The sequence below is a fragment of the Prionailurus bengalensis genome, chromosome B1 (genome assembly GCF_016509475.1).
Source record: "Prionailurus bengalensis isolate Pbe53 chromosome B1, Fcat_Pben_1.1_paternal_pri, whole genome shotgun sequence".
In the NCBI taxonomy this organism is placed as follows: Eukaryota; Metazoa; Chordata; class Mammalia; order Carnivora; family Felidae; genus Prionailurus; species Prionailurus bengalensis.
In genome coordinates, this window is record NC_057344.1 from 31,091,611 (window position 1) to 31,102,045 (window position 10,435).

Sequence of the window (10,435 nt, forward strand, 5' to 3'; positions counted from 1 at the left end):
GGCGCCTCTCGAGTGTGAGCGCCCTGTGCTGCGGTGTGGCCGCGCGCAGTACTGGGTCTGGGCGGCAGGCGGCGCCGGGAGCGAGCCAGCGGGCCTCGACAATCTGCAGGTTCGAGCAGGGGCCCACAACCACCTAGCGGTCATTGGTTCGGTTTAGACAGGCGGGGCGGGTTGGACAACCATGGCCCAGTGTGAGAACGTGTCCTGTCTCGTCGTGTCATGTTGCGTCGGCACTGCTTGTCCCCTAGCTGCGGGTTCCCAGAGGGTAGAATTGTGCCCAGGTGACCTGGGCTCCCCAGCGGCGGTTAACGGTGCGTGGCTGTCCTCGGGAGTTTGTTCGTGACTTCCGGTAGTTTCCCCCGCATCGTAGGAGCCCGGGAAGCAGACTTGATTGGTGCCAAGGCGGGAGCGGCAGCGCGGAGAAACACCGGGCGTCGCACACCGGAAGGGGTCGGAGAGCAGGCTTGGCTGCTTCTCGGAGGGGGAGCCTCGGCTAGCAGCCTCGCGCCTCCGCCACGCACCCGGAAGGTCGCCGCCTGTCTTTGGGATTCCTGCTCCCTCACCCCCACCCCAGAGAATCCAGAGAAAACCCTGTGGGGTTTTCCGATCGTGGGGTGTATGTTTGCAGGGACGGAGGGAGGGAGGTTCTCCTCCCCTGGGAGTGGTTCGGATCCGGAGAGACTTAGAGGACTTTGGTCCCACCTGGGGGAGGGCACTACTTGCGGGTGTCCTATCTGCGATGTCTTCCTTGCTCCCTTCCTTGTTCGCTCGCTGTGTGACCTTGGAGAAGAAGTCCAGTAACCTCTCTGTGCCTTAATTTCTTTAACGGTAAAATGTGAGAAATGATAGCCCCTACTTGTTAGGATTGTTATGAAAAATAAAGAAGTTATATATATGTGTGTCAACAGCTTAGAGCAAGCTCTGGGGAGTGTTACATTCTCTACAAGCAGTAGCTTTTAATTGTTAAACCACAGCTTATGTATTAATTTACGTTTCCTCTTTTGAGGGAATTTTGTGGTTAGGAACCTTCCTCTTTGCGTCTTTCATTTGGCCTTGCCTTCTCCGACCAATTGGTGGCTCTCATGATTTTCTAAGTAATTTCAGACATTGACAAAAACTAGTTCATCCCAAGGGGATTCTCCCATATTAAGGCCCGTGTGGGAGCAAGAGTGCCAGTCAATAGACTGTTACTGTGTCCCTCCTGTGTGTCAGCCTCTTTTCCCTGTTCTACCCACTGCTTGTGCTAACTGGATCCAAGATCTCCCTCCCTTGTGAGCAAAGTACCTGTATTGCAGAGACCTCCCCCTCTTCACTCTGAGTTTCCTGAGGCCAGAGACCATGTCTTTATCCCCAGTGCCTGGCACAATTTAGCCATGCAGTAAACGTTTGTTGAGCTCACGTGTCTATCCACAGAAGACTGGCTGAATAAACCACGGTATATCCACACAATGCAGTTCTGTGAAGCTTTACAAAAGAATGAAGACCATCTCTGTGGAAGGCCACCAAACTCCAGGATACCTTAAGTGAAAAAAGCAAGACTGGGACCCTGTATACGCTGCCTTCCTTCGAAGAAAGATGTGTGCTTTGCTTACATTTTAAAGAAGAAGCAATGAAAGTATAAATCACAAACTAATAACAATGGTTGCATATAAGAAAAACAGGATGTAAGAGATGGAAATAAGGGCTAGACTTATTTTCATATATTGTGTTTTATAGTTTGACTTTGGAATCATGTAAATGGTTTACATGCTACATTTTTAAAAGAAAATAGCAAAGCATTTTGCAAAAGGACAAAAAAAGCCATTAATCAAAGTATATCAGGAGTTACTGACATAACTGCATGGAAATATAAGACACTGGCTTTAAAACTCATTATTTTGACTACATAATCTTTGTGTGACACATCTTAAGGATAAAAAAAAAATGGCCAAGAAATCAAGCTGCATTTAATAACACTATTTGTTAGTAATAATACTGGTAATGTTATTTACATGCTATTGCGTGTATTTGTATTACATATATATATGTATAAATAAAATAGTAAATAATTGAATGGATATTGTTGGAAATCAAGGTCTTCAGTGAGAGATGAAAAGATACAGGTATCAAAATCAATGATGTGAGGGATAAGTTGTAGAATGGAAAATTTAAATTGGCAATGGTAGTATGAATTCATGATTAAATTTTCTCTTTCTACAAAATGCATGTATGCAGGCTGTGTCCACTGAAAAGGCCAAGAAGCAATGGCAATCTCTTGGCTATGAGCAGCCCTAGTGTCCAAATGGATCATCTAAATGCCATTGCCCACTGAAGAGGAACAGAGACCCCTTTAGGAAATGACTGATTTCAGAACCAGGGCAGGGATTGTGTAAGATGAGCCTGTGACATTTTGTTAGGCCAGAAAGCAAGGTAGCTATCAAATACTACTGAGGTTTTGTCAAAAGAACCCAAGAGCAAATAGAAAGGGGCACCCTTTGGCTAAAGATGGAATAGTTTGGGCTCAAGAAAGAATAATGACTGATTTGATCTTAACATATCTATAGAAATCCATGAATACGTAGTAATATTTTTTTAAATCCCTCATTGCTTAGCTTTGTATCACCTAAGGAAGTAACTCTTTATTTGGAGAACTGGTAAATAAGAGGAAAAAATCAAGTCTCTATTCTGCTGTTATTTCGGGGTACCCAAATAGTTTGAAAAGATAATAAATGCAACAGAAAGGTTAGAATTAGAGATTCACTCTTCACAACTCCTAATGAAGCACGGGGACAAGGCAACAATGGCTTAACAGCATGGCTATTAAAAGTATGAGGTGGGGGCCGCCTGGCTGGCTCTGTGGGTGCAACATGTGGCTCCTGATCTCAGGGTTGTGAGTTCGAGCCCCATACTGGGCATGGAGATTACTTACAAATAAAAAATTTAAAAAGTATGAGGTGGAATGTAAGTGGGAAACAAAATGGCTGGATGGAGCTAAAAAACCTGAATCCACTGATTTATCTTAACAGCATCACAAAGAGTGAGACACACAGATACCATGTGCAATAGGAAGTACACAGCATCTATGAAATACTCTTGCACAAAAATTGAACCTTCATCTAATCAAACTCCTGGATCTAACTACCAGATAAATGGCAAGAAATATGGCAGACAAACAGATGAAAAGAGACTACGATGGTATCATCAGCCAAACAAGGATATGGGAAGTTCCACAACTTCACGAAGTCTCTTCAAGAAATAACTCACATGGAAGAAATGGGGTGGAGGGAGAACTGATAGAAATTAAGAGCTTTTAAAGACATCTCAACCAACTGCAGTGTCAGATCCTGTTTTCTATAAATTGGGAAAATACCTAAAATTATAAAACCTTACCCTAAAAATTATAATCCTACCAAGCTTCCAGTGAGCCAAAAGACAGCCTTCATTTTTGAATATGAAATATTATATACAACATGAAATATATGTAATATGAAATATTATACATAACATGAAATGTATATAATATGAAATATATAATATGAAATGTTTTTAAATGCAACATACAAACTTTAACAAAAATAACAGGCAAAATCAAACAGGCACTTATAGTAAGAGGAAAACTGACTAGAAGCAATTTATCTTGAATACCTTACAGCAACCTACTTGCAGTTGCATTTAACTGAGCTCTGTTGCTGTGAAGAATACAGCTGATGCACAGGTACGGAAGAACGATTTGCACATTTTTCAAGTATTCACTGAGTACTGCCTTATATACACATACACATTACATTTGAAAAAGATCTAATCGACGATCCCCAGATATACTTCATTTTGGTTGCTCTTTTGGAAGACATCGTCTAAAAGAGAAGAATATTTGGTTCTGGCTCATGGATCATGTAGTGGACCCAGCCTAGAGGCTCTTGGACACCAAGTCTCCTCTACTCCTCTTTAGAGATCAGATGAAATGTTATATACAATATGAAGTAGTGTTTTTTCTGCCATGAAGAAAAGTGTTGATGGTAGTCCTACAGTCTTTGTCATCAAGAAATCATAATAATTAACCAAGAATGAAAATGATCCAAGCAGTAGTCATAACAGGATCGTTTATTTCATGAGGAGCCCACCTAACCTGAAAAGAATAAAGGACATAATGAGTGTTTAACCTGGATTTAAGGGTATTGAGTAAGGAAGTGGGCAGTCAGAAAAAAGTAGGCTTCCCCAGGAAGAACCTAACAAAGAATTTTCTTGCTGGAGTCAAAAACAGTATGTTTAAAATTTTTTAACATTTATTTATGTTTGAGAGAGAGAGCGAGAACAGGGGAGGGGGAGAGGCGGGGGGGGGGGGGTGGACAGAGGATGGGATCATTCGTGTCAGGAATGATCCCATCCTCAGGAGAAGCAGATTAAGGCCAGGCCAAGGTTGCCATACCATATTATTCTGAGCTGCTTGCAATAACCTGGCGTTATTGCAACTAGTTTGTGAAACTAACTAACGGATCCCAGAATCTACAGTTTAAGAAAGTGCCAGGTAAAGGGGCACCTGGGTGGCTCAGTCAATTAAGCGTCCGACTTAGGCTCAGGTCATGATCTGATGGTTTGTGGGTTCGAGCCCCACATCAGGCTCTGTGCTGACTGCTCAGAGCCTGGAGCCTGCTTGCGTTTCTTTGTCTCCCTCCCTCTCTGCCCTTCCCCCACTCATTTTCTCTCTCTCTCTCTCTCTCTCTCTCTCTCTCTCTCTCTCTCTCTCAAAAGTAAGTAAACATTAACATTTTTTTTAAAAAGTGCCAAGTAAAAATGAAGGCTGTCTTTTGGCTCACTGGAAGCTTGGTAGGATTATAATTTTTAGGGTAATGTTTTATACTTGTAGATGATTTAAATGCCAATCTTATAAATTGCTTTCTTTTGATTCTATTTGTAAGTATGCTTTTGTTTTAATGTTTTTGTTATTGTTAACAAACCCATTTGAATAATCCAGAACAACCAAAGAATTTTTTTTGTCTTTCTTCTTGGACTTGGTACAGTAATTTTGATTTCCTTTTCTCCCTTGGTTTTATTGCTATTTTCCAAGTGATTATACAATAGCTCTAGTGGTAGTCTGAAAGAATTCTAAATCTTAGGGTAGTGTTTTATAAATGTACATTTATATAAATGTGAATCCTGCTACTAAATTATATCCTCCTAATTTGATTTCTAGGGAGTCTAGATGTGTCATTGCTACTTTACAAATCTCTTCTGTTGATTCAGAAACACTGCCAATTTTTTGTTTCTCCTCTAAAGTAATTTTGAATTTTCTTTCATGTCGTTTCACTGCTACGGTCAAGTGATCATACTCAGATGGAAATTGGATAGAAATATAATTCTTAAGATAGTGTTTTAGAAGTGTAGTTTATAGTAAATTTCATGAGTAAACTGTTTCCTTTTCTTTAATTTCTAGGTAGTATAAGATTTTTATTTCATTTGTTGCCATGGAAAAACACCCATAACATGAATTTGAGTAAGGGTTTTACTATGAAGTCCCACAATTGGAGATCATTGGAACTCAACATTTATCTCTGATACCAAGGGTTGAATTTACTCTGTGTATAAGACTAATGTGTTTGATTAAATAAATCTTGATTAAAAAATATTAAGCTAACCCCACATGCAGACACTTTTGGAGGGGAAAAAAAGAAAGCAGACTTATCTAGGTGGTCAATTTGCAGGGCTAGTCTCTATCCAAGGAAAAGAATGAAGATTGTAAAACCAGCTGCCAACAGAGAGAAAAGTTTGAGTGTCAAGGGCAGGAAACATCTAGAATAATTCCCAAACAGAGCAGAGCAGATGCTTTAGAAATATTTCATGGGGACCAGCAAGGGCTAGGAAGAGTCAGAAGAGGGGTCCCGTGAGGTTACTCCCTAACATAGGTAAGCCATTTAGGACTGGCCCAGCCCTTTCTTATTGCTAAGGACATCCATGGAATAGTTTAAAATGCTAACTAGCATTTGAAAACATGGCTTCAAACACCCCACTCTCTGTTCCTCTTGTTTTATTTCGCTTGGTATTAAATAATTCAGTTTCTGAATTCTTAACTATATGACTTCAATTTTAATACTTAGCTTTGATGTCACTGAACTTGGTACATTTGACTCTCCTACATCCTCTTCTGCTCTCTGTGATGTTAAGCTAAACATACTGTTTTGGGGGCACCTGGGTGTTTCTGTCTGTTGAGCATCCGACTTCAAGTCAGGTCATGATCTCGCGGTTTGGTTCGGGAGTTCAAGCCCTGCATCGTGACCTCTATCAGCACAGTGGTGACGACAGAAGAAATTGCTTCTCTAATTTCAAAGGGAAATCTCTTTCTCCAAGTTAGCTCTATAACAATAAACCACTTTGATCCTAAAGCATTAGAACACACCAGAGACTCAATATTAGAACAAAGTTTAGCTGTTTTAGAAGGCCAATCAGTTTTTCCAGCTGCCATTGGCAGATAGAAGGGATAGTGATGTCCAATCCTTGTGGTTCATTACTTGAAGATGGTCATATATTTAGTTTAGTGGGCAGATGAAAGATGTGCATGCTCCTTGGACTACCCTTAGGGCAGTGCAACAAAAAGCAAGGTCAAGAGATTATTGTGATTGTTTGCTGGTGCAATCCACAGTGGGGCAAGGGTAAGGGAGTTCAATGCCCCCATTGTGAAACAATCATTGTAAAACAAATGGGTATCCACACAAGGCCAGTCTGAACTGAACAGCACTCCTTTGACTATTTTCTCCAAGAAGTATTTCTGATAACTAGCCAACAATATTCTTCCCTTCCTCTCAACTCTAGTTACACAATAGCTGGACCCCTCTTTCTCTAACCAGAGAGGAGGCCAGGAGCCAGTCACATAGACAACGGAAAGGACTTTGCATTTTATGGAAATATTAGGGGAAGCCTAATATTAAACGGGAGACTATAGCTCACAGGTTTGATGTCATCTATCTTGTTTGGCTATGTTGAGAATAGACAGTATAGGGTAAGACTAGAAATGGTGATCAACCAGAAGGTTCTGTAGTGAGGCTTGTGAGGATGGTAGCTTAGATTATGGTGTTAGCACTGGGAGTGTAAAATTCCAGATTCAAAATCAATTAGAAGAGAAGGCCATTGGGATTTGCTGACAAATTGGCCGAGTAGACTGAAAGAAAGGAAAAAGTCAAGGATAAATGTCCCAGAAATAGTGCCACAAGACATAAATACTCTGGGTGTTGGGGCGCCTGGGTGGCGCAGTCGGTTAAGCGTCCGACTTCAGCCAGGTCACGATCTCGCGTTCCGTGAGTTCGAGCCCCGCGTCGGGCTCTGGGCTGACGGCTCGGAGCCTGGAGCCTGTTTCCGATTCTGTGTCTCCCTCTCTCTCTGCCCCTCCCCCGTTCATGCTCTGTCTCTCTCTGTCCCAAAAATAAATAAACGTTGAAAAAAAAATTTTTTTTAAATACTCTGGGTGTTGAGCCAGAAGAATTTAGAAATTACTTTTCCATGTGAGTATTTATAAGTTTTTCTTCCGTTCGTTTTCTACAAAATGGAAAATGAAGCCTATATTTCTTGAAGTATCTTTCATCACCAGCATAGGTATACATAAAACACTTTTGATAGAGGCTTCAAATCTCATTCCCTAAGTATTCAACTAGGTTAAGCAACCTCAGCTATTGGGTCAAAATGTAATCTTAATAATAAGTTATCACTTCTATTTTCTAGTAATATGTATTATGGTAGATTAGAAAGCCCAAATATTTTCCCAGTATGAAATACCCCAAAATTGTACAGGATTTAACAAAAACAGTTTTCATTGCAAATCTGCAAGAAGAATAACAATTGAAACAAAGAAATACTGAAAACTAGAATAGTGAGTTTGAGCTACAAGTACAGAAGCTGTAAGGGTGATTGGTAACTTTGTAAGCAAGAAAGTGACATCTTAGGAAGGGATAGGAAGTAAGTTCTTGGGTCTTCATGAGGAAGTTGTAGCCTTTAACTGGTGTGTTAAAGAGGAAAAAAAAAACAAAACAAAAATATATAAACATAAAGGCATCCTTCCTTGGCATAAAGGAAGGTATATCTGTCTGGCCTCTGGATGGGGAAAGAACAAAGACATTGAACTAGAGGTTTGTCCTGTCACAGGTTTGAGAGGGAATCGATGTAAAATTCCTGCTTAGTTCAGGAAGCTCCAAGCTGGTAATACCAAAATCCATCATTTTAAATACCCCCGGTGCTTCTAAATAGCAGATAAAAAATTCAATATATAGGAATACAACATCTTCCCAGTTCAAACAACTCTGCAACAATGAATTAGCTAAAGATGAGCTCATAACCCAAAATTAGAAAACACTAATGAATAGCCTAACATAAACAAAAGCAGAGATAACAATCCCCTTTGAAGATTGATCTGAAAGAACTTGAAATAGTAGAATTGTCGAGACTTACAACTGTAATTTTGGCCTAAAATTTTCCAATAACCAGATTTTTAAGACTGGCAGGCATTGAGATCAATAGACCTTAAAGTAGATATGAGACAGGATTCACATTAAGAAATGTGTTTACTTGTACATCATTTATTGAGCACATATTATGTTTTAGTCACTTTGCTAGGTGTTATGATGAAGAGGTACATGAGACTTGGTTCCTACAGTTTAGGAGGGAAGATGGTTATGTGAACAAAGCAGTGCAAGTAAAATGCTGTAGCCTTTTCCAGAGACTTACGTACATGGTACTGAGGGAATGCGCAGAGGGGAAAGAATTCTGGGCAGAAAAAGCATGTGAGCAAAGGCATTGAGGCCAGACACAAGGTGATTTGGGGATATCACAGGCTATTGAATATGCTATTTATTCACCATTGTTGCTGCAGGCTTAGCGACCCATATATCTTTTTCTATTAACTTATTTTATATATGTACAAGATGTTTATTTCCTATCAATAATGTCTGTTTTCTTTTTGTATGCTCTTAAAACAATTTAATTGTTCTCCTTTCAGGGCTGTAAGAGCCAATATAAAAATGTAGGAAACGTGGCATAGAAAAAGAGAAAATTAAAAGCACCTACAATTACCTCACACAGAGATTATAAGCGTTTTAGTCTACATCCTCACTGCAATTTCAATGTGTTATCTACACATATCAGAGTATGGTATTATGCATAGCCAAGCTTTTGTTTACAATAAAGTATCCTGAACATTTTTCTGGACTATTAAGTCATTTTTCTGGACTATTCATATATAGCTTCAGCTCTCTCTTCTTTTTATTGTAGAAGCAATACATGTTCATTGCTGAAAAATGAGAAAATATAGGTAACTAGAAATGAAGCAATAAAAATTGCCTTAGACTCTGTGACCCAGAATTAATCAACATTTTTGAGTTCGTTCTTCAATATATTTTTAATGCATATGTGCTTCTTATTAATTGCTTTAAACATGTTTTATATTAATACACCACAAGCGTATGCATTTTCTAGGAAGCGATTTTTTAATATCATTCCCCCACTAATTAAAAAAATAACCAATTGAGCATCTTTTATGTTCTATTAACTCTGCAAGGTTTTTGCATTTGTTATACTTTCTTCTCACAAAGTCAAGGGCTTTCTTTCACAGATGTGGCAACTGAAACCCAGCCAAGGGTTAGTGGTTTCTCCCGGGTCTCAGAGCCCACAAATAACAAGGCAGAATTCAAACCCAGGCCTTACTGTACCCAAAGGCCATGCTCTTTTTCAAGGAGATGGCAAAGGTAAAGGCAGAGGGGTTGGGGACACACAGAGGGCTCTCCCTCCCTGAGGGCTCCTTCTCTCCCTCCCTACCAGACAGGAGAACAAATCTGGTCCTAGTTTTCCCTCTTATGGCTTCTTGGGAGGCTGGTGTCCTCCTCTAGTTCCTTTAGAGGCATGCAAATATGTGCTTTGGGCAATAGCATGTGTTAGCGTCTGCTTTGGAAATATTCCTGCAGCTAAAAGCAGGAAGGAACTCTGTTGTGAAAGGTAGCCACAGGTAGAGTTTTGCTGCAGCAGTCAACAAAATAAACACAAGAGAATAAGGACCTTCTCCTTTGTGTTTGGCCCTTTCAGCAGAGAGCTGCCTCTCCTGCTGAGGCAAGCACATGAAAGGCCCTCAAACATGGCTGCCGCAGCAGGGGACCTGCTCGCTCAGGAGGGGAGAGGGAAGCCCCGGTCAGCAGCCAGCTCAGAATGCTCTAGGCAGGACCCTTTGTTGAAAGCCTGCCCAAAAGGGCATGCGGTAAACACTTCCTTTCACTCAGCTCTTTCATCTGGGATCACCTCTCTCTCTGAAAGTCCCCTGCAGCTAACCCAGTTCGCACAGACTTCTTCTCCAGCAACCCCCCTCTTTTTTTTTGTTTTTGTTTGTTTGTTTGTTTGTTTGTTTGTTTGTTTTTTGGTTTTCCTAGAAATGTGCTTGCTGTTCCCTTAGACTCAGGCCAGAGCTTAGAAAAAAAAGCAACATTTATTC